The 27,606-nt window shown below is 49.9% G+C and overlaps 1 protein-coding gene and 1 pseudogene across 1 annotated transcript in view; one reads left to right on the top strand and one right to left on the bottom strand.

Moving 5' to 3' along the window:
• Positions 1 to 2,730: 2,730 nt before the first annotated feature.
• On the bottom strand, positions 2,731 to 2,884 carry LOC138457192 (5.8S ribosomal RNA; annotated as a pseudogene).
• A 4,349-nt stretch (positions 2,885 to 7,233) lies between these two features.
• Positions 7,234 to 27,606, top strand: part of ZNF865 (zinc finger protein 865) — an 88,249-nt gene continuing 67,876 nt past the window's right edge. The window contains exon 1 of the mRNA XM_069606750.1: positions 7,234 to 7,342. The gene's annotated coding sequence lies outside the window, so the exon portion shown is untranslated. The remainder of the gene's footprint in view (positions 7,343 to 27,606) is intronic.

Genomic DNA, 27,606 nt, shown 5'->3' on the forward strand with positions numbered 1-27,606 from the left:
CAGGTGTACCGCCCCAGTCAAACTCCCCACCTGCCACGGTCCGCGGAGCGGGTGGTGCCAGGCACTTGGAGACAGAAGCGAGAGCCCCACGGGGCTCCCCACCCACCTCACTGGATAAATGAAAAAACAATAAGAGTAGTGATATTTCCCAGCTGGCCCGAGGGTCTCCCACTTACCTTACACGTCTCATGTCTCTTCACAGTGCCAGACTAGAGTCAAGCTCAAATGGGTATTCTTTCCCCGCCGATTCCCCCAGATTATTGAGGGCCAGCAAGAGCTCACTGGACGCTGCAAGAACCGCAATGTTTTCCAAGGCTCGGTCCCTGCTCTCGGGGCGAACCCATTCCAGGGTGCCCTGCTCTACACAAAGAAAAGAACTCTTCCCGGGTTCTCCCGCCGGCTTCTCCGCGATAGTTTGTGTTACGGCATTGGACGCCCCAACGGCACTGTCTCCGCCACTCGGGGTACAGGGATCTGAACCTGACTCCCATTCGATCTGGTGAGGGCAACAGAGGCTATCGCCCGTCCCTTCAGAACAGCACTCTCCCATCTCTTAGGACCGACTGACCCATGTTCAACTGCTGCTCACATGGAACCCTTCTCCACTTCGGCTTTCAAAGTTCTCGTTTGAATATTTGCTACTACCACCAAGATGTGCACCTGAGGCGCCACCACCTGAGCCAGCGCCCCAGGTTTCCGTGCGCACCCCAGCGACCCTCCCACTGGTCGCGGCTTTGCCCCCGCGGCTCTCAGCTCCGGCCGGGTATGGGACAGATGCTCCAGCACCATCCATTTTTAGGGCTAGTTGATTTGGCAGGCGAGTTGTTACAAACTCCTTATCAGATTCCAACTTCCATGGCCACCGTCCTGCTGTCTATATTGACCAACACCTTTTCTGGGGTCTGATGAGCGTCTGCATCGGGCGCCTTAAATAGGCATACGGTTCATCCCGCAGCACCAGTTCAGCTTATCAAAAGTGGCACACAGGCACTTGCTTTCAATGCCCAGCTCCATGCCAGCGAGCCGGGCTTCTTACCCATTTAAAGTTTGATAATAGGCTGTGATCTTTTTGCCCCCAAGACCTCTAACCATTCGCTTTATCAGATAAAACTGGGGTTTCTGAGCACCAGCTATCCTAAGGGAAACTTCTGAGGGAACCAGCTACTAGATGGTTCAATAAGTCTTTCGCCCCTATACAAAAGTCAGATGACCGATTGCATGTCAAAACCGCTACGGACCTGCACCAGAGGTTCCTCTGGCTTCGCCGTGCCTAGGCATAGGTCACCCTCTTTCAGGCCTCATCACACATGCTCATGCTCCACCTCCTCGACAGAGCGGGCGAGACAGGCCGGTGGTGCAACCGCTGTGATAGGATCACACCTCAGACCGTGCGCGCCAGCCCCCACCTTCATTGCGCCACAGGGTTTTGTTTGGCCCTCTGACTCGCGTACATGTTCGACTCTTGTCTGTGTTTCAAGACGGGTTGGGTGGGTTACAGACATCACTGCAGAACCCTGGCACCCTTTGTGGGCATCCCCGCCTGGCTGCACGATCAGGCGCACGGAGGACAGTCCACCCGAGTCAACAGTCGCACCGGGAGCCACGTCCACTGTCGTCGCCCCCTAGAGGGGCCGGGACGGTTGCCAGAGAAGTGCGCAGCATCGGTCAATCTCCCTTGGCCCCGCGGACACCACGAAAAAAATGCTGTCAGGTGGCTGTAACACTCTCCGCTGGAGCGGAGAGCCACCTGCCCAGCCGACCAAGAGCCGTCAGGGGGCAAAGGCCGGGTGCACGCGGGTGGCAGTCCCAGGAGGGGATCCGCCGTTCTGGGAATACTGACTTGCCTGCCGTATTGACTCCTCAAGGCGGACTGCACGGACCCCACCCCTTTACCACTCTGTGGTTTCCCACCCTCTTAAACTCTCTCTTCAAAGTTCTTTTCAACTTTCCCTTACGGTACTTGTTGGCTATCGGTCTTGCGCCCGTATTTAGTCTTAGATTGAGTTCACCCACTTTGGGCTACATTCAAAAGCACCCTGACTCTGAGAAGACCCGAACCGGCGCGCCGGGGGCCCCTACCGGCCTAACACCGTCTGCAGGGTGAGTCTCGATCAGAAAGACTTGGGCCCTGTGAGCGTCGCCACATTTCCAGGGCCTGCCGCCGGATGGGGATTCACTGCTGGGCTCTTCACTCACCGTTACTGGGGGAATTCTGGTTAGTTTCTTTTCCTCTGCTTAGTAATATGCTTAAATTCAGCAGGTCTCCACGTCTGATCTGAGGTCGTAGTCGGGGAGCAGAAAGCTCGATGGGTGGTTGGCCTCTGGGCTGTACAGGGGGGGGGCATCTGGTGCAGCTGAGAATGGGCTGTCCCGATCTGCGGCCAAAGCCCTCCTGGTTGGGAGGCCTGCACTCCAGAGCCATCCTCACCACAGACAGCCACACGCAGCATGGCCAGGTGCCCCAGGGTAGCGTGAAAGTGTGCCAGGCTTTTTTAAGGCCCGCTGCTGCCACCACAGGGGCATGTCAGGCACCCGGCCCTCCCAAAACTCGCACAAGATGAGGAAACCGGGGAGGCCAGGATGCGCCGGCAATGAACCAGCGCGCCAGGTCCAGGGATCCTGTGACGGTGCTGATCAGGGTCTGTCCTTAGGTGGACTAAGGGAATCGGGTCCCTGCAACAGCCACAGTCGCGCCTCTGGGAGGGAACCCCGGGGCGATTGATTTTCAAGCGATCCTCAGACGGGCGCATATCCGGGAGGAACCCAGGGCCGTAAGGTGCATTCGAGGTGTTGATGATCAATGTGTCCTGCAATTCACACTTATTCTTGCAGCTAGCTGCATTCTTCATCAGCGCGCGAGCCGAGTGATCCACTGCCAAGAGTCGCAGCCAACTTTTTTTTTTTCCAGATGTCGGCCTGACCTTGCCGGTGCAAGAGGCCGGAGGGCAGGGGGGCAGCCCAGCGCCCCGTCTAGCTTCCCCACTTGGGAGTTGGCTGAGACCATTGTGGTTTTTAAACAAAAAAAAAATAAAGAAATACAGGTGCTCAGCCAGGGAAGCCCGCCCGCAGCAGCACAGCGCTTCCCATGGGGATGGAGGCAGGCTGTTCTGCCGCCGGCCCGATCCACTCCTCCTTCCCCAACCCCCTCCTCTTTCAGGGGGATAGGGGGGGATGGGCCAGAGAGGCGGGTCAGAGAAAGCACAAGCAGGGGTGGGGGTCAGTGGGGATGCTAGAGTCTACAAACCCCAGCCCGGTTGCACGGGCCGAGCTCCAGGTACCGGGACAAGAGGGAAGTCGCCCATTGCACCGGCAGGCCTGGACATCACTCGGCCACAGATGTGGGTGGCTGGAACCTTGACGCCCACCCGCCGAGTAAGCCTACTGCACGATGGCTCGCGCCTGGCGCACCAGGCCCCTGTCCGCCTGGGGAGGCGTACCTCGAGAACAGCCAGGTTTCACTCAGCTCCCCCCACTCAGGGCTTCCCTGCTGACCGAGAGGCGCCCACCAATGCCTGCCCGCTGGCGGGGAAAGAGAAAGGAGCATGTGCCCCCGGCCAGCGCAGCGGCCTGGCTCGGTGAGGCTGCACGGAGTTCCCTCTCTGTTGCATGGTTGGGGACATCCCCAGCAGGTTAACCCAACCCTCAACCCTTCCAGGCGCCCCGTCCATCTGCTGGGTCGCAGACCCCCTACTGTGGAAGGGGATCCTGCTCCCTAGCGCCTGGTTGCCCATGTGGCCCAGACCGCTCTGCTGGCTGGACCGTAGCACGAGGGGTGCCCCGGGGCTGTGGGTGTGCGCATTTGGGATGCAACTGAGGTCTGGCCCACGGCTTTCCCTCTGGCTGCTCCGCTGTTAATGATCCTTCCTACCCCACTCACAAGCAGATACCCCCAGCTCTACATGTCGCAATTCACACTCAAATGCCCCATTTCTCCTTCCAAACACCTTCCAGATTCAGATGCCACCATCCCTCTGAACCCACACAGACACCAACATCCATCCCTTCATAACTACACCAAGATGCTCCACCCGTCTCTCCAGACTCACACACAGATGGCGCCATCTGCCCTCTCTCTCTCTATACCCACACCTGGATTACCCCATCTCTTCGACACCACATGCTCCCACCCCTCCCATAGACCAACATCCTTCTCTCCAGGCATACATACCCCATCCCTCCATTCACACCTAGATGCCCCCCTTCCTTCCCACCATAGTGCTCCAGCCCTCACTCAGACCTACATGCTCCATCATTCCCCGACATGCCCCCCATTATATGCCTTGTCCCTCCATTCCAGATCCACGATGCCCCCATCCGATCGGAGCTCCACCAAGATGCCCCATCCCTTCCTCCAGACAGATACCATGATGCCCCATCCTCCCTCCACACAGCAAGATGCCCCATCTTTCCCCCAACCAATGTGCCCCATCCCCACTCTCCAGACCCACACTGAGGTCCCCATCCCACCCAAATGAGGATGCCCCATCCCTCCCCCAGACCCACACCAATGTGCCCCTCCCTCCCATCAAACACACACCAATGTGCCTCCAATCACTCCCTTCAGAGCCATACCAAGATGCCCCATCCCACGCTCCAGATGCACACAGATGTCCCCCATCCCACCTTCCAGACGCCCCATACCTGAGCCAGACAGATGCCTATGTGCCCACATCCATTGCAGTCCCCACCAAGATGCCGCCATCCCTCCATCCACACACCAAGATGCCCCATCCCACCTTCCAGACCCACACCAATGTGCCCCGATGCCTCACAGACCAATGTGCCTGTCCCTCCCATCAAACCCACACCAATGTGCCCCGTCCCTCCCATCAAACCCACACCAATGTTACCATCCCCTCCCTCCAGACCTACACCTAGATGAACCACCCCAGACACAGACCAATGTCCCCATCCTTCCCATTTAACCCACACCAATGTGTCCCAAGCCCCTCCATACAGACCTACACCATGACCCATACCACCCTCCCAGCCCACACCTAGATGCCCCATGCCACCCTCCAGACCAACAGATGTCCTCCACCCGTTTCAGACTGACAACAATGTGCCCCCATTCATTGCAGACCCCACCAAGATGTCACCATCCCTCCCTCCAGACCCACACCTATATGCCCCATGCCACCCTCCAGACCAACATGCCCCATACTTTGAGACCTACACCAATGTGCCCCATCCATTGCAGACCCCAAGATGCCATCATCCCTCCATCCACACAGCAAGATGCCCCCATCCTGCCCTCCAGACCCACACCTAGAAGAACCATCCTTCCCCCCTAGATCCACAATATGCCTCCACCCCTCCCCAGAGACAGACCAATGTCCCCTGCCCCTCCCATCAAACCCGCACCAATGTACCCCATTCCCTCCCTTCAGACCCACACCAAGATGCCCCATCCCACCCTCCCAGGAGACACCTAGATGATTCATGCCACCCTCCAGAACAACAGACCCACACCAATATGCCCCTCTCCTCCCCAGACCCACACCAATGTGCCCCCATCACCTCCCTCCAGGCCCACACTGATACCCCCATCCAACCCAAACCAGGATGCCCCATCCCTCCCTGCAGACCCACACCAAGATGCCCCATACCAGCTCACACCTAGATGCCCCATACTTGTTGCCCCCATTGGCTCCCTCCAGACCCACACGGTTATCCCCATCCAACCCAAACCAGTATGACCCATAACTCCCCGCAGACACACACCAATGTGCCCCATCCCTCCTGTCAAACCGACACCAATGTGCCCTCATCCCCTCCCTCCAGACCCACACCGTTGTTCCCATCCAACCCAAACCAGAATGCGCTTACCCTTGCACCTGCCACTAGCTGGCCGCACTTCTTATTTATTGTTCCTATTTATTTACTGTTTCATATGTAATGAACTTACCCTCCCCCCTCGCACTTTTCCCCTTCCCCCACCTCCCCAGCACTTGTGCAATCTCAATGTCACCTGACCTAGTAAAATCGGTGACTCCGTCTTCTCTCTGTTAAACTCCCTTGCCTCGTCGCGCCTTGAAACACTTGTGTATAGGCGCATTATAAATGCCATATCATGCCCCATCTCTCCCCGCAGACCCACATCAGTGTCCGCATCCCTCCTTCCAGACCCACACCAATGTGCCCCATCCCGCCAGTCCCACACCAGCGTGCCCCAATTCAACCATTTAGACCCCACCAAAATGCCCCATCCCTCCCTCCACACAGCAAGATGCCCTTTGCCCCTTGCAGACCCACACCAAGAAGCCCATGTGCCTCTCCCGAACCACACGCAGATAGAGGGGGTCGGCTGGGGCTGTAACAGCCAACGAACATTAAATCACTCTATTAGCCCCATTTTATCAGTTAAACACCACCATCCACTTTCAATGTTCCTTTCCTTAGCCCTCTATACCTTTCACGTTAAATACCTCCATACCTTTCACGTTAAATAGCTGAACATGATTTTTAACGTAAATGTAATGTTCCGCTCCCCCATCTCAATCTGGTGACTTGACGGGACGTTCGCGGTATCCCAAAGAAAATACAGATTGTACTATCAGCCAGTCAGGAGCACACTGCTGCTGATCTTGCATCCAGACCATTCCCCACGACGAGGAGGGACAGGGCGAAGTCTGAAACGTTCCCGGTATTCCGAAGAAAATGCCCACTGTAACCGCTGCAAGCCAAAAGCACGCAGATTCCGTTTTATTTATTTTCACTTGCACCGGCAGCCGAAGCGTTACCGTGATTTCTGCTGCTCTGGCCGCAAGAGCCTCCCCGAGTTCGGTTCCAACTAGTGTTAAAATGCCCACCTTAACTGCTGCAATTACAAGCCAACGGCACATTCCGTTTGCACTTGCACATGCACAGGCAGCCTCCCCGCTCCATAAAATTGCTTACGAAAATCACAAAGATGACTTCCTTCTTCTTCTTAATTATCAGAAGCGTGGGCGGACCCACGCAGGCGCTTCCCCATCCTATAGGATGATGTGCACCGACAAAGATGACTTCCGAAGTCACGTGAAGAAGAGTAGGCGGCCGTTGCTATGGTCCGTTTCTCGGAGGGGAAGTAGACACTACCCATGGAGTGCTCCTTCCTCTGTGATTCTCTCTCTCTCCAAGCACGTAGCCGTCATACGTGAAGGCGTCACGACGACTTAATAGAAATACAGGCAAACACGTCATAACGCAGTAAAGGCGTTTTTGAAAGTATCGGCAAACTTTTAAATAAACTTACAATGCTGTCGGGTCTCATAGGGACTTTGAAGATTTGATTGATAATGAATGCAATATAAGGCCTCCCTTTAGGAAACGCTCATGTCCTGATTCCAGGTAGCATCAGGTGAGTGCCTGTGATCCTGCTCTTGTAGTGAATTTTATATACATTTCTTTTAGCATCCATTAACGTAGATGTTCTACCCCTCTTAGTTATATTGGCAAGAGGAGCCTTTTTTCAACCTCTGGAAATGCACGATGAAGCTGTAATTCGTTGTATTGTACTTGTCACATGTTGAAATTAAACATTGTAAGTACGTGACTATCTAAACATCTGGTTTTGAAATTGCACAGGGCAGCCTGTTGGTATAGTAGACACAGAGCTTCCGCGAAGCTCATTTACGGTATAGGTCAGGAATGCTCGCAGGCGCAGTAACTGCTGTGCAGCTACTTCACAGACCCTGCTCTGGTTTAAGTGACTACATAAATACATGCGCAGGCTAATTATTGCAGCCGTGAACTGTCTCCGGTTCCTACTCTCTGAAAGTAATGATTCACCAGGGCTAATGGCTGCAGATCCGGTACTTTCTCTGGTTCTAATGGCCCTTTTGTGGATAATAACTGCCGCCACAGTGTTTGTTCCATTTCTAGTGGCTGCAGACACAGAAACTACACCCTGATGAACATCGGCAGACACTGTCCTCTCTAGCGCTAATGGGAAAGGTCAATCACACCCCCTGGATGGAGCCAATGAGTTCAGAGACAATACCTGCTCTGGAGGTAATGACTTCGGATGCAGTACGTTGTACCTGCTTATCAGCTACATCAATACCTGCCCTGGGGCAAATAATTAAATAATTACAGAGTACCGGATCTGGGATACGGATTCCACACACAGTACCTGCTAATCCGTTATATATGACAGAATACCTTGCCCTGGGGCTTATAACTGCAGACACAATACCTGCTCTGCACAGTACGTACTCGGGGGCTAACGATTCCAGTCACAGTATGTGCTCTGGAGCTAATGGTATGTAACATGATGTTGTATGCGTATCAGCTTCGAACTGCCTCTCTGGCGGTAGCCCCGCCCCTTCCACACGTGGGTCGCAGCCCACTGATTAATGGCAACAAACAGAGGACTTATCCTCTGAACAAACAAACAATGGCGACACCACACCCTCCCGTTACTAAACATTTAGTCGTGCTCTCAGTTCATTTCTTCAATGAGGCGATGGGGTTTCTTTCTTGTTCTCTGTGGTCGACAATCCACTCTTGCTGATGGATCTGTCCATGTCTCTGGTGCCGTGTCGCCTTCGGAGTCTTCTCTGTCTCCTTCATAGGGAGCGTCCCATTGAGATAAAGTGTCATTCATGTTTGTGTCACCTGAGGATGGGGTACCAGGCATCCGTCTGAAGTGAGATGAGTTTCTTGTTATGAACCTGCGGTCTCCTTCCGCAGTGATGAGTGATCCCTTTTTCTTGACAATGATGAGTGGTTCTTCATTGAATGGAGCTACGTTTTTGCGCTGTTGAGGTTGTCGGACCACTAACAGGTCCCCTGGTGTCAGGTCACTTCCCTTGGCCCTGCGAGTGGCATCGGCAGCTAGCTCTCCTCTTCATGTTCTCTTTCATGAACGTATCTTTCTTTCTCATTTCAGTGTCATTCTCATTGGTCTTCATCAGCTGCCACATGTGGTAGCCACGTTCTGATCATTTGCCCGAACATCACCTCTGATGGTGACTTCCCAGTGGTGCTGTGTGGGGCATTTCTGTAGTCTCGCATGAGTTGGTATAGCAGTTTTTCGACAGGTTCTCCTGTGAGGCGCGCAATTTGTGTTGTGTGTTTTATGTTACTCACGAATCGTTCTACTGTTCTGTTTGCCTGTGGCCACAGGGGTGTCACCTTTCTGTGGCAAAAACCCATATATTCGGCGAATCTTTGGAAATCTTGTCCAGTGAATGGAGGTCCGTTGTTGGACTTGACTACCTTAGGTATGCTGTAGGTTGCAAACATCCGATCTAGGGCTGGGATGGTGTGATGTGCTGAGGTGGACGGGACTATCTGCAGGTCGGGGTATCTTGAATATTCGTCCACAGCTACCAGTATGTACTCCCCCCCCCCCCCCTTTCCATGGGCCCAAATTGGTCGATGGCTATTTCCTCCCATGTTCCTTCGGGCAGCGCTGTCATGCTCAGGGGTTCAGGTGATGTGTGCGGCTTCACAAGGGCACACGTAGAACAGTTCTGCAGTAGTTCTTCCACTGATGTGTCTAGTTGGGGGAACCATAGTCTTTGTCTTAGCACCTTTTTAGTGGATACAATGCCCCTGTGTCCTTTGTGTGCTAGTTCTAGCACTTTCTGTCACAAACTTCGCGGGACTACGAGCTTGGTCCCCTTTAGTAGTAGTCCTTCCGACTTTGCGAGTTCTTCTTTTACGGCTAGAAGGCATGCTATGTCTTGTTTCGTGTCATCATTCATTGTTTCGCGGATCTGCTTTGCGTGCTTCCATCTCCCTGTTTCTAGGCATCTCAGTATGATTTGTATTCCTTGGTCAGTATTAGATTCACGCGTTATCTGCTCCATGTCAAGCCCTTGTGGTGTGCTGCTGTGGATGACGTATCTTATATACTGATCAGCTATGGGTGGTTCTGGTCCACACTTTTCTCTTGGATGACGGGAGAGAAAATCTGAAGGGTTTTGTTCTTTCCCTGGCCTGTGTGTGATGGTGAACTGGTAGTCCTGTAGTCGAAGTGCCCACCTGGCTATTCTTGGTGGCATTTTTGCCTGGGGGTTGCCATAAATGAATACGAGTGCCTAGTGGTCTGTTATTACTACGAAAGGCTTTCCATACAGGAAGAGGTGAAAGTGCTCGCAGGACCAGACGACCACTAGTCCTTCTTTCTCTGCCTGAGAGTAGGCTTGCTCAGTTTTGGAGAGGCTTCGAATGGCGTAGGATACTATGTGCTTCCCACTCCCTTCTCTGTCGTCCAGTTGCGTGAAAATGGCACCTAGGCCGACGGGACTGGCGTCAACAATGAGTTCCATGGTTTTCTTCGGGTCAAAGTATGCTATGTTTCGGGCATCGGAGATGCGGTCCTCAATGATTTGGAATGCCTCTTGGCATTTGGGTGACCAGACATACTCGGTGTTCAGCTTGGTCAGGGCTCTGAGAGGTTCGCTGATGGACGCGAAGTCTCGTATGTATCTTGTGCAATAGCTTGCAAGTCCTAGGAAGGATCTGAGGTCAGAGGTGGTGGTGGGTGGCTCAGCTTCTCAGAGTGCGCTAACTTTCTCCGGATCTTGCGTCATTCCCTTCTCTGAAAATATGTGTCCAAAGAATCGGAGTGTCCTCTTGCAAAACTCACACTTCTCCTTGTTTAAGGTGAGCAGGGCTTCTTCTAGGGCCATGCAGACTCTCATTAGCGTGTCATCATGTTGCTCTTGAGTTTGGCCGAAGACCAAGATGTCATCGCTATAGTTCAAGCAGTTGGGCACGTGTTTGATGACATTGTGGATTTCTGCTTGGAAGATTTCCGCTGCGGAAGATACCCCAAAGCTGAGCCGTTTGTAACGGAACAAACCTAGGTGGGTGGCAAACATTGTTATGTAGCGCGAGCTCTTACAGCGTTCCAACTGGTGGTAGCCTTTGTTTAGGTCCAATTTGGAGAATACTGTCGCTCCATTTAATAGATGCACCATGTCTGTTATTCGAGGAGCTTGATGTTCTCTCCGGTTGGCTTTGTTTGGTCTTCTCATGTCTACACATACCGAATGTCGGGGGAGTCTCTTTTGGGCACCGGTACTATGGGGGAGACCCATGGTGTGGGGCCTTCTGCTGGCTCAATGATGTCTGCCTCAAGGAATTTGGTCAGTTCATTCTCGACTTTCTTTTGAATGTTGATGGGGATACCCCTGTAGTGTTGTGCTACTGGTGGGACGCTGGCGTTGATGTGGAGTTCTGTCTGTCCTTCAGTTTTCCAAGGCCTTTGAATAATGATGGGAAAACTTGGTCAATGCTTGCCGTCGGGTCTAAGTATTTATGTACCATGAGGCTGTATAGTATGTGAATGAGTCCCATCTCTATGGCTGCCTGATAGCTTAGTATGCACCCGCTCTCAGTGGCAGCCTCTAGCACATGCATGGGGATGTTTTTCTCATGTTCCTTGTATCGGCATGATGCCATGAAGAATCCCTTGCATGCCAGGGGTGTTTTTGATCCGTATGGATAGATGAGGGCTCTTGCTGGCTGTAGGCGAGGGGCGTTTGGTATGCTTTCGTAGATTTCCTCACTGATTACGTTCACGGTTGCCCCCGTGTCTATCAAGAACTCGGCAGCAGTTTGATTGATTTGTATTCTTAATATTGGGCTGTGTTCTTTTTCCGTGTTATTTCCAAGGGCGTATAGATATCCCTTTTTTCGCGGTGTTTCTTGGTGTTTCTCCGGTCTGCGTTCTCTCTCTTCTGATGATGCACTTGACACGCTGTCCGATTATGACTGTTCTATGAGGCATCGTACTTATCTCCTGGGTCTTCTCCTTGTCTTAGATGGTGTGGTTTTGCTCTCCCTCCAGCCCCTTTTCTCTTGTCTTCTTTCCGGTTGTTCGTCGTAGTGTCTGTGACGCACTTGTTCGTGGGGTTGGTGCGCTACCCGGTGGTGTTGCGTGGGCAGGTTTTGCTCCAGTTCTGTTGTGGGCTTCTCACTTCTTCCTGCCCCTCTCATTTGCTGCAGAATATCAAGCACACAGTCTTGTAGTGGTTGTCACCACCACATGCAGAGCATGTATGGCCATAGCGGGGCACGTTCCTTCATGGGGGTACTCGTGTCCACACCGGTAGCAGAAAGGATCACTGTTGGTTCTCGCTGTTCCTTCTAGCTTGTTGAGACTTTCGTGCTTACCGTGCGTGATTTTTATTTCATCCAGGCCCTCTACTTGCGCCGCGAGGGCAGCATCTGATCGTGCCAGACGCAAGATTTCCTCTAGGTTTCTCGGCTGTTGTAGTAGTCGTTTGCGAAAGTCAGCGCTTTCGCACCCCACTATGATTTGAGACCTGAGGGCCTCCTCGTTTGAGTAATTGTTGAAATCACAGTGTTTCATTTTTGATCGTAATTTCATGACAAATGCGTCTATGGTTTCTCCTCTGTTCTGCTTGGTGGTGTGGAATACATGCCGTTCATAATCCACATTTGTGTGGGGCGTGACGTATTCTGTGAGCGTTAGCTTTAATTTGGCGTAAGTGTCTATGGTGTTTTCCAGTATTTCGTCAAGGATGTCTCGCACGTTAGATCCTACGGCATGTTTTAGGAGGTTCAGTTTTTGTTCATCCTCTAGTGGTCCGGCCGCTTTTAGGCATACTTCGAAATCCCTTAGCCACCTTTTCCATCTTGATCCGAGGGTGCCGGTGTCAGTGAGGTCAAAGTTTGCTGGCAATTGCGCTAGGAGGCTGTCATCTTTCTGTGCTCTCGTCTGGCTGGAGTCACTGGGATTGTCAGTGACTCCCCTTCCGATCCACTCATGGACTGATCTTATCTGCTCCTCCTGTCGCTTTTTCGTGCTGAGGTGGGCTTTCCTTGTCCTTGGCGTGGCGAGGCCTTTGTGTCTGGTGAGGGCGCTGTACTAGCTGTGTGTGGCTCGAGAGGCCTACTGTCCTGTGTGCAGCAGTTCTTGGACGCCAGGGGGAGAGGGGGGCGCTGTGCCACGTGTTGACGGGCCTGTGGGGCCTTGCTTTGGTGGCACGGCCTGAGGCCTTGTGGCGTGGGAGTCCGAATTCCCTTTTCGCGCGTTGGGGTTTGTGAGCTTACCCTTATTTTCCTCGTGGAGAAAAGCGGGAGGGCCGTGTCCCTGCCGCTCCTCTTGGAGTTGTTTTTCAGCCGTTGCCGTCGGCGGTAGGCCAGTGTTCCTCAACCGCCCGGAGATGTGAGCAGGGAGCCGCTGCTCCACCTGCAGGTGATTGGATGCGCCTGCCGGCGTCGTTGCCGTTGGCGGGAGAGGTTTTCCCTCCTCCCCACCCCCGCCCGGATAGATGTTATGCGTGGAGCTGCTGCAGCTGCTCCATCCGTGTAAGATGTGCGCGTTGGAGCCTTAACGGAGCTTGCGCAGGGTCTTGTTTCGACAGTGGGGAGCCTTCTCGCTCCGACCCGCTGTCTCTGGGAGTCCTTGACCGGAAGAAGTCCCGCGGCTCCAGTGGTGCCTCACTGCACACCATGAGCCCTTTGGACCTGAGGTGGCGGGCACGGTGGAAGACACGTGTCCGCTTCGTCGCCAATGTAGTATCTCGTAAGTGGACCGCCTCACACTGCCAGTCAGTCACCCTCATGCACACAAGGATACACCTACACAGGAGCTGGGGTGCATCACCTCTTTACTTAATGCGTATCAGCTTCGAACTGCCTCTCTGGCGGTAGCCCCGCCCCTTCCACACGTGGGTTGCAGCCCACTGATTAATGGCAACAAACAGAGGACTTATCCTCTGAACAAACAATGGCGACACCACACATGATACCTACTCATGAGCAAATTTGGGGTTAATAACTGCAGAAACGGTAAAACCCCCATGCACCCTTTCCTTCTCCTGTGTCCTTTCCCATTGCTAATTCGCCTCTGACACCTCGGACCACATTCTCTGAAATGAACTTCTAGTGTAAATAAGTGATCAGTAGAGATAAACCATCGTGTCACAATTTTGACAATGTGTTTGGTGCAACTGATGGGATGCTCATTCGCTTCACTTGCGCCAAAAAGGTGGTGAACCATGCACACAGGACATTTACATGTCTGCATCATAGTTGTGCACATTGAGGGGCTCTTTTCCCACCAAATGCACAACTGCAAAAGGAAGAGGGTGGAAAGAGGGTTTTGGGCATTGCCAAATAAATCCCGATTTTCAAAATAGGTGCACTTTTCAAAGCACAGGGAAAACAAAAATGTCCATGTGCCTATTTGGAACAGGTGCAGGGGGATATACAATGTATGGGTAGGTCACTTCTGATCCTCTCATGCAATGAGTGAGTGAATGTTGAGTCAAATAATGTGGGTGTGTTCGTTTTGGGCCAGGGCGCTGATTTTGGCTGTTGAGGGCAGCACAGTAATAAAGCACTTTTTACATTTTATTGGCATTTTCAACAGTAAGAACACATGTAACCCCCCCGTCCCTTCTCGTCCCCACCTTCATCCCAACACATGTAAGCAACAACGCACCCAGTCATGCCCTCCGCCCCCTTCCCAAGGCCATAAACTATGTAGATGGCTCCCGCTCCCAATGCTCTGTGAGTCGCCATCTCTTTCGCCAGCTGTTGTACTGGCCCTTGCACTGTTTCAGAACCCCACCCCATAGTCCTCGTCTCCCCTAGAAACTTCAGCCATATCTCCATATTTTTTCCTAATCAACCTCGCTGATATAATACCTCTGTTCGAGGTAGAGCAAAGAACGCTCTGCAGCTCTAGTATGAAAACGAATTGGCCCCTAATCAGCCGATATTCCCTTTGCAGCATATTCCCAGCAGTATTTGCCATTTGAGCCATTATTTATTTAACTTAAGTTTCCAATTCCCCCTGTAAGAGACCTAGTTGTTTGTCACTTTGTCTCAATGAGCTCCCCCCACCCCAATGTAGCCTTAAACATATCTCACACCACCTGGTCCCATATACCCTCTGTTGCGTTAAGCGCAAAATAATCCAAGATTTTATTCTTTATGTCCTCATATAGGTACTGTGTAATATCCACACCAATAATATCACCATATATATGGTTGTGGGGTAAGGCGATATGCAATATTATTAGTGGGGATAACTTATGGGGTTATTGGGACCAGGGGTTGTGGGGGGTGTTCCCCGCTCCATTTAAAAAAAAAAAAAAAAAAAAAAAAAAAAAAAAAAAAAAAAATGCTGGGGGTTGCAGGGGTGTCACTGCAGGTTCCATGGCTTAATTTCGCCGCAAAAGTATGGCGATTATTATTGTATGGCGATATGTTTGCAGGGAATATAACACATGGAACTCTCACATTGGACTCCATCCTTAAGGATGCGGCTAGGGAACTTCCACCGCCATAGGCCTGGTTCGTGCTGCCCCATATTTAAGGTAATCGTGATGGTCGCATTGTCCGACAGGGCGATCACGCCTAGCTCTATCCCCGCGACCCTACCCAAAGTTGACCTCGAAATCCAGGAGTAATCTCAAGGAGATCCTTGAGAAGGATCTATTAACGTGGCAAATAAAATGTTTAGCCCCCCCTTACCCCCTCAGTTCCCTCCAGCCATCTAACAAAACCAGTTGGGCCATGTGTTCATTCAAAAAGGTAGATGGTGCCACATAGTTGTGGAACACCCTTGCGTTCCTGTCTTCTCTCGGATCCCAGGCCAGATTAAAGTTGTCTACCAATATTATCTGCCCTTCGGCAAAAGTCTCCAATTTAGTCATTGTCGCCCACAAGAACCTATCTTGCCCCGTATTGGGGGCTGAAAGAAACCTGAGGGTATTCTGTCAGGAAAACCTCGAATCCCTTATTCAGGTGACCAGGACACGGCCATCACTGTTGGATCCAGTTCCTGGGGGTGGACCAGAGTGGGCGGATCACCTGAATAGAGGATCCCTGGGTTATGGTCGGGGAAATACCCCAGGTGAGACGCGGTATTGTGCCAGAGAAGGAGAGAAGGGAGAGATATCTGAAGCTTTCATGGGTTGTGTTGCATCCGCCTCCCTTCCTCCTGTTAGATCTCCCCGGCCTGGATCCAACAAACCTTCCATACGTATTCAATCCTCTAGGTCCCAAACCCATTTAAACCCAAAAAGCATAACTCTTAGAATCCTTGTTTTACTGGTCTCCATTTCAATACTCCCTATCCTTCTTATTTCCGTTCCTCTGATTATCATTTTCCACATTCCCAACCTGATCAGACAAAACACTATGATTCCCACAATCCCCTTTGTTCATGTCACGACCCCAGCTATTTCCGATTACCCTTCAAATCCTCCCAATCTCTGGTGCAGGGTCGGCTCAGTCCCGCCTCGATCTTCCAGCTGTTGCTCACCAGCAGGGGAGGCCCCGTGCCACGAATCCAGCCCCGATGGGCCTCCAATTTCGCAGGCAGCACCTTCCTGACAAGTCGTCTCCATTGTCTGACAGCGGCTGCTTGCCTCGCAGCTGCACTGGATCCTCGGCCGCCCTGGGTCTACGCGCGTGGTTCTTCTTGCTCGTGGTCTGCAAGCGTGTCTCTCAGCTTGGCCTGCACCAGCCGCGGGTGAAGTGCCCCCACGGAGACAAAGGCCACACACCTGCCTCTGCCGAAGTCTCTCAGCAATCCGGGCTGTTGCACTCGACCACCGCAGCCTACGTTCATAAATCCCTGCCTGGGGAAGGCTCTTTTAATCTATCTTTGTCTTTGGCCCCGGGGGGTGAGAGCTCCACGATCACGCTGCTCTCCCCTTGGCGGCCATCTTGGAATCCCAATCGCAATGCACTTTTTAATGGCTATCCATTATAGATGCCAGTACAAAATGCTGTTTTAATTTAGATTTTTTTTTTTTTTATAGAAAGGATAATATGTGCTTTTATGTGGCTGCACTGGCATTTTGGGGCACCCAGTCTAGCTATTCTTTGCTGTGATATGACCTTTTTTTAAACTTGGTTTCTATGACAAAGCAAGCATGATGAGTGTTATGTGTCTAGACTGGCAATTGGGGCAGCCAGTCAAGCCATTTCTTACTGTGGCATGGCTTTTTTTCACTGGATATCAAGGTTAAAGCAAACATGATAAGCATTATTACGCATCTAGTCTCGCCTGCATTGTGCAGCCAGTTTGGACATGTTTTCTTGTTGTGACAAGACATTTAAAAGAAAAGCCAACACCAGTGTGTGGCAGACCCATGGTGGGCATGTTCTCGTATAGTATAATTACTGGCATTATGTTAAGTTGATTTGTACCGCACCGCTTCCACCAAGGGACAGTGTCCAGGAACTCACGTGGCGCTGCAAAAAAGTGGGGTGGGGGATAGTGGGGAAAAGGGTGAGAGGATAGGTTCAAAACCAGGAGGAACTGGCGTCTGTGAGTGTTTTGCATGTGGTCACTTGAGAGCTGCCTTGCGCTTTGTAACCGTATGCGTAAGATTCCATGCCTCAGGTGTGTGGTTGTGTTTTGTGTTGGTGTTGTGTGGTTTCAATCGACAATGGGGAGGAGATATGGGGAGGGCCAGAGGACGGGGTCCACATCGGCGTGCCTAATTCGATCAGAAAAGTCCAAGTCACACATTGACTGAGTAATAGGCCACACAGGCCTGCTCGTGCAGACAGACGAGGAGATAATGGGGGCATTTGTCGACTTCTACACAGAATTGTACTCATCCAGGTGTAGTGGGGTACAAGCTACATTAGATGAATATTTGGGCCAGATTGCTCTACTGGGTGGCGCAGGAAGAAAGGGACTGGCTGGGGAACCTCTTAGCGGGGCAAGAGCTCGTGAGGCAATCAGATCACTACCTGCTGGGAAGGCAGCCGGGCCAGATGGGTTTTCAGCTGACTTTTACAAGTCCTACACTTTCACTCTCCTTCTGAAACCCGATATGGGGGGGGTCACTTTCCTCCTGAAACCCGGGAAGGAGGCTGAAAACTGTGCCTCCTACCACCCATTTCCCTGATAAATTTAGACAATAAGATCCTAGTGAGCGCGCTGCCCACTAGACTTTCACCATTGATGCTGAGATGCGTACTGGCCGACCAGGCAGGGTTTATTCCTGGGCGATCCACGTCTATGGGCTTTGCAGATTATTTGGTCTCTTGTCGGTTCTCGATCAACAAACCCCGTTGCTGGCGGCCGTTCTTGACGCTGAAAAAGCATTCGATTCAGTTGAGTGGCTGTTTCTCTTCGCTGTGGTGATGAGTGAGGATTTTGTAGGCATGTTCCCTTTATTGTATAAGGGCCTGGTTGGCGGCACATTGACAGGGGTGTTCAGTTGTTAATGCATAAATTGATCATCTCGCTTTATGCGAAGGACTTGGCATTATTTATTAAGGACCCTGAAGTAAATCTGGTGCCCGTTATGAGGGATGTCTTGGCATTTGGTCTGTTCTCTGGGCTTAATATAAACGCCTCCAAATTGGTGCTGTTTCCCCTGACCGTTGGGGCATGGCAGCCTTCAAGGTGAGTCTGATTTTCAGCGGCACGCGGACCAGACACGCTACATAGGTGTGACTTTGGCCAGATCTCCGGAAATACTCTATCGGGGAATTATGAAGTGAAGTTTCAGCGCGCAACGACTCTGCTGGGGAGTTGGATTAGTGTACCTCTGTCTATATTCGGCTGCATTTCGCTATTTAAAATGGTTATACTCTTGTACACCTTCCTAAATGTGCCTATACAAGTACAAGCAAAATTCTTTAAATTCTTGAATCTGTTTTGATGTCGTTTATATGGCAGGGGAAGCAGGCCAGAGTGAGGTGGGAGAAACTGATCGCACCTTTGGAACGGTGAGGGCTAGCCCTGCCCGACCTGGAGGCCTGCTGGATGGCGGCACAGGCATCCTTCTTGCCACACTGTTTTGATCTGAGGTCGAACCGGGTTTATGTACAGATTGAGAGGGTAATTGTGGCCCTTTCACAGTGGTCTTCACTTCCCCCGTCCTCCCCCCAGTTGGTCATCAAAGCGCGTAATATGGTCGAACTTTGATGCAGTGCGTGGAATCGTGTCGATGGTAGGACCAGGTACAAGTTACTTTACGCCCCTCTACTCATTATCAAGCACGTTCCGGGGATTCCCCTTACAGCGGAGAAGTGATTTGTACAAAGTATGGACTGAATGGGCTAAGTTAGTTGGAGAGATCTCTTTCCGAATGGGCAGTTCTAAACACAATAAGAATTCAAAGCTAGGCGAGAAGTGACAGCACTAGACATTTTTACTTATTTTAGGCTGCGAGTCGGGTTGCAGGATCGGTTCACGGACTTCCCACAGGAGCCTCCAGTAGCCCCTTTACTGCACGAGATGATCAACACTGGGGCTAGGTCCAAGCTGGTTTCCAGAATATACACTGCTATAATCGACAGGTCCATGGGGTGGGCAGAGGACTCCCGGGCTAAATGGGAGGAGGCGATGGGTGTTCCACTAATAGATGGTGTCTGGAGATATTGCTGTAAAATGACTTGCAGGGTAGCGATTATTAACTTTAAATACTTGCACCAGTTTGACCTGACCCCAGAGGATATCCACAGGTTCTTCCCGGAGAGACCAGAGTCATGTCATAGATGCAGTGACTCTCTCGCAAACTTTCTACACCTGGCTTGGCAATACCCCCTGATGCACTCCTTCTGGACAAGAGTGTTTGAATTGATTGGGAGAATTGCTGGAGTACGGGTGGCTTCTTCCCCTGTGGTAGTACTGCTGGGCCACACACAAGAGCTGCAGAAACACTTTAGGTCCATTTTGGGTTTGTTGCTACTTTTGGCCAAAGAAGGGTGGCTATGGTGTGGAGGAGGGGCCGCCGTCCTGAATATGGCCAATAGAAGACTGATATAGCTCGCTGTCACGAATTGGAAACTGAGCATGGTACACCCTGCATCAAAACCCAAGGACATCTGGGGGCCGTATATTGCATATGTGCTGTCAAATGGCAACAGTGACACTGTGGGTAGGGGGTTTGACTGTTGACTTGATTCTAATGGTTGAATCTGTTCTGCCTCATGCTCTTCTTGGCTGTAGTTGATCGTATGCAAATGTCGGATGGGCAGGGGGAAGTATGTGGGTTGAGGACCTAGGTGTGCTGAATGATTTTTGTTTTGTATGAAGAAACTAATAGAAACAGTTAAAAAAAAAAATGTTTTAAAGGAACAAGAAGAGTACCTACTAGGAAGCTGTGCGTCTAGGGGCAAGATAAAGACTGTTTAAAAAAAAAAAAAAAGAAATCACTACCACGTAAACAGTCCTTCCAAAAGGTAGAATAATCTAAGATCTCTTGTGATTTAAGGTAATTGCTGAAATAAACCGTACTATTTGAATATGAAAGTGCACAGTAGTTTCCACTACCCCTGGCACGTCATAAAAAAGGCAATTTGCTGATTCAAAACGAATTTACTTGCGTCTTTGCATAATTTTGCATGTACAGTATTGATTCCATCAAAATTGTGCAAAGTCTCGTCTAGCAGAAGGACTGGGAAAGAACGCAGCAAGTGTACATAGACTTTTTTGTGCTTGCGCTTGTGGCTCAAGCATAGGCGACTTTTAGAACTAGTACACCAGTCCATTTGGTACAAGACTCTCTTGACCCTACCGGGGCAGCAATCCGATCATTCTTAGTTTTGCCAATACCGGACAGAACTTTATCGCAGTACTCCGCATATGCATTCGCCAACTTGTCTTTACTTGGGATCAGAACCACGCTCACTTCTAAATACAAAGAGTGGGAGAAAGGAGCAAGTAGTTATAATAATAAAACATTTTCCACAGACCCTTCGCCTTCATAGATCATAAGCCTAAGTCTTCTCTAATGGCAGGATTTGAAACAGCATTAGATATGCACAACACATTTCGTCACAGTACGTTTTCCATTTTCTCAAGGACATTCAGTACATACACTGGATAGATTCCACTCCGTAAGATTTTGGGATTACTTTCCCTATATAGTATTTGATAATAGATATGATGGAGTACTTGCAGTATTTGTTCTTAATGTAAATCCTCTGAGAGATTAGGTCCTCATGTTCAACTGACTCAGAAAACTAGAAATATTAAACCCCAAGTAGGTTAAATTACAAGAGAGAAGGAGAGACACAGCTCAGCATCCAGTGACCCCTTTTGGAAAAGGTAAAAACCTTTTGTTTTGCTTGTGTATTTTTAGAAAATTAGCAGTCCCGTAACCCTCAAAGGCTGACAATGAGCGCAAGCAGTACATCCATTTGGCCCCATTACAAACTTTTCTTTGTGCACAACCATCAAATAAAGTTAGAGACTGAACCATGGAGGTACTGTCATGAAGAGGGTAGGTGGAATTAAAGCCCCCCAAAGTTATAACATGACCAGAAAACTTTTTTCCCATCCAACTACAAACACTTTGTCTTAACAGCCCAAAAAGGTGTCATCAGTCTGACCGCCTCGTGCCAATATATATTAACTAGCAGAATACTAATGCTTTCTATTAGAGTCATAATGACTGTACAGACTTGTGGAGGCCATCTGTACTCCTGCCCTCTATATGGTACAGTGGAAACACAGAGCACCCCAGCCAAGATTCTCTATATAGTAGAATGGATGAGAAATCAAGGCTTGAGAGCTTAAGTACAGTGTAGTTCCCAAGCCCCCACAAAGGAATGTCCACACACTGTTATGTGATAACACAGTTCTTTATATAAATAAGGTTCAATATTTATATACATATATATAACACACTTTGTGCTTTGGCAAATCTGATATGGTAAATATATACCATACAATGTCTATGTGGTGCCACAGTTCACTCTTGGCCCCCTTAAAATGCACCAACTGTTGACAGTTCCAATGGCATACATATCAAATAGTAATATGAATCAACATGAGACATGGGAAGGAACGCAAGTTAGGTTCAACGATGGCAGAATAGTACTTTAGCCACTAAGTCACAGTTCTGTGTGAGGATTCCCCCTCCACTTGGGCAACCTGTAACTAAAGTGCGTTAACAAGTCCAGTCCATACGAACGAGTCCAGCGAACAAGTGCATACGAAAAGATGGGTTCCTAGAGGGGATGAGCGCCTAGAGGGGACGAGCGCGGTGGGGACGAGTGCGCGGTGGTGACAAGAGCGCATGTGACGGAATGGAGCACGTGTAGAGGAAAGGAGTGCATGCGTGGGGCAGACAGGTGAGCATGCGTGGGGCACACTGGAGCGCGAGGGGTGGACTAGAGCAGGCGAGGCGGACTGGAGTGTGTGAGTTTCTCGAGCAGACCGGAGTGTGTAGGGCAAACGGGGACGCATGAAATGAATAAAAGTGCATAGAAAGGACTTGATTGCATAGAATTGCATGAAGTACATAGTATAGCTTGGAATGCAGGGAACATTTGGAAGAGCATATATCCCATCATACCATACCCCGCGCTTACTCTCTTCTTTACACCACCACTCAACTAGAACACAGAGATACTATGACACCATTCGGTATAACTGTTCTCATATCAACATCTCCCGCTCACTCCCCATCACTCTAAGTAAACACTGCTGGTTACACACCCCCCCGCCAGGCGTTCTCCTCAGGCCTAATGCAGCCACCCTCGGTCTGGATAAATCCTACCAGAACGAACACCTACTCCTGATTTCTCAACCACCACACCTACCGGTAAGAACCAGCTACTACACGAATACCGCCCCAGCTGCACACATACCCGGTGCGCACACGCACCTTTGACTCTCTCTACTGACCCGAACTTCTGTTCCCAAGGGCGTTCAACCTACCAGCGCCTTCAGACCATACCAATGGTATACAAGGCGCTATATAAATGCAAAATAACATAACATATATGTTTAAAATAGTCTTGTTTCCTGCTAAAATGATCTACTACCCCAATGTACCTGAGTTTAGCAGAGTTTTTTCGAGGGTTCGTCGACTGATCCCTCGAGTGTGAACTCCCTTTAAAGCAGGAGCCACAGAGCGTTGATAGTCCTCGAGGAAGGTGAACACTGTTGTCGAGAGTCCTTGATGAAAAGAGTTTGATGCCGCAGAGATGACTCGATGTAGAACATAGGCCCGGCAGAGGGTGTCGGCGTTGGCATCGACGATCGGGAATCAACCACGGCTGGTTTTTCGGATCTTCGTCGGCGTCTTTGTGGATTTCGGGTGGCGGGAAACCCACGGGCAGATTCTCCTCGGTTCGTCGGGACAAAACGGTTGACGGTGATGGCAAGGGAGTGCTTCGATTTCAAATGTCTTAGGCAAAAGGTGGAGCATTGCAGCTCTGGTCATCAAGCAGCACAGTGTCAAGCTGTCCCTGCTTCTGGGCAACGCGACTCGACTGGCTTCCAGTGGTTTCGGCAATCCTCTGCACCCTGGTCGACGGCAATGGACTTTGATTTCTGGGTGCTTCACTTCGAGATTCCTCAGCGGACCCTGTCTCCGGTTGACAGCCTTTCGGGACTGGCTTCCAGTGTGCCTCGATGAAGATCAGCTTTCTGCATGATGTTCCTGCGTAGCTCGGGGAGAGGTCTCCTAAACAGGTCCTCTCTTTGATTAGCCCTCGACAGACTCTGCAGCTTTCAGATTGGGTCGAAGGAAAGCAGCAGCAGTTCTTCTTCCAGCTGGGTTTCAAGGATAAGCAGCTTCAAGTTTCAACTTCAGCTTCTGAACAATTCTGGTAAGTGAGAAGTTCCCAGATGTACTTTTCTGTCTCATTCACACTGCTGAGCCAGCTCAGGCAACCAATCATTCAGAAGGGCATTCATGCAGGCAGGCAGCCAATCAGGCTCACAGTGCATTCAGGCCATTCACATCCATCCAGACACCCATAAAAAGGAATGTGGTTTGGGGCAAGCCCCTAGCTTTTCAGCATACCACACTGCATTCATGTCAGTTTCGGGCAGGGCTGTCTCATTCTTTGTGTCCCACACACAGAGACCAGACACCCATAACATGAAGTGCATATTGGTCACACACTCCATTCATCCATGCCCCACACCAAGGGTGTACCCACAACATACAGACACTGGGAAGGCCCCAGCCAGTCTGGCCTGGACTTCCCCACAATACCATATATGGTTCTTCCACCCAACAGCCAGTCAGGGGAAGGGACAGATCGGAGCTTCCCAGGACTTTGGGGAAACAAGGTAACTGGGAATAGAAACCAAGAGCCCACAGGGGCCATCTTGCCTCCTATCAGGAATCCAGTGATTCCTATGGCAGGGCCTGGGTATCCCAAAATGGAGGCTACTCCGAACACCTGTCAAATTCAGCATGGAGCTGCCACCAGCCCATACCCTGCTTTGTGGGGCCACACTCAGGTGCCCAAAAACACACACTAGGGGTACAGGATTGTAGCCCCACCCATTGGTGCCATAAGGGTATCCCAAGGGTCTCTGTTCACCACAACCAAAAAGAGAAAGGGCTGCACTGCTAGGAGTCCCACACGGACTCCTGCCCATAAAACAACAAAGAACACACATGATAAGGGAGTACAGGACAAGGAGGCCCTGTCCCTCCAATGCATTTCCAGCATCACAATGACCAATTCCACAGCAAGTTCTGCAGTCTGTATATCATAATCTTTCTCTACTGTTATTCCGGAGCCGGGCTTGAGCAGTGTCAACAATCCCCCAGAAGTCCGAACCAACTTTCCCTTGCGTGCAGCCTGGAAACAAGCAGCATACCTGTCCAGGCTTGGTCACTTAGTCAGCCAATGCTCCTGTAGGCAGATAATGGCACCATTTCCCAGCATAGCACCCAGCTGTGGATTGGTAAACAAGGAGGTATGCCCTCTTGAATTCTATGACAGAAAGGTCATGGGTGAGCTATCTGCTAAAGTAAGCTGGACCCAGTAGAATTACTTTTATTAACTGTCGGGGCCCCTGACAGCCATGACCAATCTTGCTCCCCACAATGGGCGGAAGTTGGAGGATCAACAAAGTCTATAGATCTACTTTCGCTGTCAAGGATGGGGACTGTGATTAATATCTCCCTATCCTTACTGAAGCTGTTCGATTTAGAAAAATCACAACTTCTTCATTAGTCAATATACAATATAATTGAGTTGGTGCGAGAAGAGTCATTAAAATCAACTATCGATCTCTTTGGTTGAAATTGCTCTTAGATGTGGGAACTCGTAAACAATGCTAGGATTGTTGATCTATTGAGAGCTAGGTGATTGTTCTCCCTAAAAAAATGTGTTCCACCTGGAACCTAAGAACTTGCCTCTTGCCCACCTGGCTTGCCTTGGGGACCCATTGGTTGAGGCGGATTGCCCAAACTCATCGACTTTCCACCTATCACATTGTAAACCAGTAGTCTGTTGCTGATATTAAACTAACACACGTTCAACAATATTGTTCACATGTGAGGGCATCCGTACTCCAATAAGTTCCTCTTCTTTCTCTGTGAAACTATTAGCAATAACCTTAGTTGTTAACATGTCGGTGTTGGAATCTACTAAATTATGCTTATTCGATCTGGCCAGCGATTCCTGGATTTTAAGGTTTCTCAGAAGTTTCCTTGAAGAATGTTTTATTATTATTCTGCACTTTGCAGTTTTAGTCTTGTGGCCCCTCGATTTTTTTCCGTTTTTGTGCAACTTCTAAGCGTTTCCGCAGCAACAGTCACAGCAGACTCATTCTATTGCAAAGATGGTAGCATGAGTCGGCTTATATATGTTATTAAAATGGGGACTTGGTGCAAACCTAATTGAGTATTGGGGGTGAAAGGGCAACAGATTTTAGTGTGGTTTGTTTCAATTAGGAGACCAATGTGACCACATGCAGGAGTTCGAGAGCATGCAGGAGTTTGCCGAAGAATGCCTTCTTTGGGGTCCTAATACCACTGGCAATCAGGTTCTTAATCAACATTTCCTAATAGTAGTACATTTTCTCTGTACATGGGACAATAAGCTAATTTGTTAGATTCACAGCAAACACTTTGTGATGAAGAATGCCACAGGAAGGACACCTAGGCAAAACGCAGGAAAGAAGGATTTGGAGTAAAAAGGCACCACTTGATTCAAATAGGTTTCCCAGCCATAATTTATCTTGAACAGACCTGGTCCAGTAGTATGAGATCAATTCTTTAAGGGTAGATCTGAAGTTACTATACCAGGGGTTCTATCAGCTACGTTGGGTCGTATTCATCAGATTTTTCATAAACTTGGTAGTGTTTCTCAGGATCTTGGAGTCGGTCAGACAGTTTTCGCTTTCAGGTTGGAGTTTATAGACCCTGCTCCAGTATGCAGATCCTAGAGGGAGGTTTTAGGTTTCCCAGGATGGGCAGGTGTTAATTTTCCAGGAGGTGAGATAATTATTAAGAAAAGGGCCATAGTGAGGTGTCTGTTCGCTGGGGGAGTGGTTGGCTACATTTTCTTTTTGCGCAAGAACAGAAAGAGCTTTCAGTCTGTGCTGAACCTAAGGCACATCCACAGATTTATGGTTTACTGTAACTTCAAAATGGAGATGATTGTGTAGTTGAGGAACCTAGTGTGTTCAGTAGATTGGCTTGTCAAACTGGATGTGAAGGGTGCCTACTTCATGGTGCCAGTTTGTGCAGAGCACAGACATTATCTCCAGTTCTCTTGTAAGAGAATACATTACCACTCTTTTGTCCTTCCCTTCGTTATGTCGTCTGCCCTGTGGTTCTTACAAAGCTGTTGCATACATTGGCAGCCTTTTCCTGGATAAGGGATGTACGCCTTTTGGTGTATCACAAACTTCCTTATCATGGCAGGTCAATGATGGAGGCTGCCAACCAACTTTGTTTGATGGTCTGGCTTCTGTACAATTTGAGGTTTTGGGTTATTTGGGAGACGTCCTTAATTTGTTTGTCACAGTCTGTCCACATTTTAGGCTTTCTGATAGATTGTAGGACCTCTAACGTATGGCTTCCCCAGTCGTTGGTATGATTGAATTCCAGGGAGGTTTGCAGGGCTCTTTCTCTTCTAGTAATTTCCATCCGGATTCTAGTGAGAGTAATGTCTTCTATTCTCACTGATTGCGGTATTTTGTTTCCTACTCTTCTTTTTGCCAGGCCCTCCAGAGACTTAAAATGCAAGCCTTTAGAAGCGGGTTAATCTACTGGAGTTGTGTGCTGCTTTCAGATGCAGCAAGGGCAGAAATATTTTGGTGGCTGACAAATCTAATGGCTGCTTTATTTCTTTCAGCAACAGATCAACACTTAGTCAGATGTGAGCTGGAAAAGGTGAAGCGTAAGATGGGGTTCAATGTGGGTTCAGGGTGGGGGGGAAGGTGCCGTGTCCTGTTACATCAGTTGTATAAAGAGGCTAGAAGGCTGATTTGCTGTTCAAAACTTAACAAATGGTCGGCCTGGGCGTGTTGTGAATTTGCTGTTGTGCAATGTGTCAGGCACAACAATAAACTGAGATGTAAAAGGTCTTGCAGGAAGTTCGATCTGGTGGTAGGTGGCATTTTGGGACTTTTGTCTTAAAGATTAAGGCGGAATGTCTCATCTGTCATGCCATCCTGGTGTTGTCTTGGTGCTCCCGACACCTGCACAACAACGTTTTTCTGCTGAAGACAAGATCTGTTCCCAGCTGCAGAAGACACCTTTTCTCTTTTTTTCTTTGTTTTTCAGACATTAGGCTTTTCCGCCTTTCACAGTGATTACTAGGACTTTACTCTTATGCCTAGAAGCAATAATATTATGTTTTTCTGGACTTGCCTTTTCGAACGACACTTTTTTTCTCTGAAGCTTGCTCAGGGTTATCCAGTTCTCTTACCAGTGTACAAGAACCTGC

This window comes from Ambystoma mexicanum, chromosome 1p, assembly GCF_040938575.1.
Source record: "Ambystoma mexicanum isolate Mex_15411 chromosome 1p, UKY_AmexF1_1, whole genome shotgun sequence".
NCBI lineage: Eukaryota > Metazoa > Chordata > Amphibia > Caudata > Ambystomatidae > Ambystoma > Ambystoma mexicanum.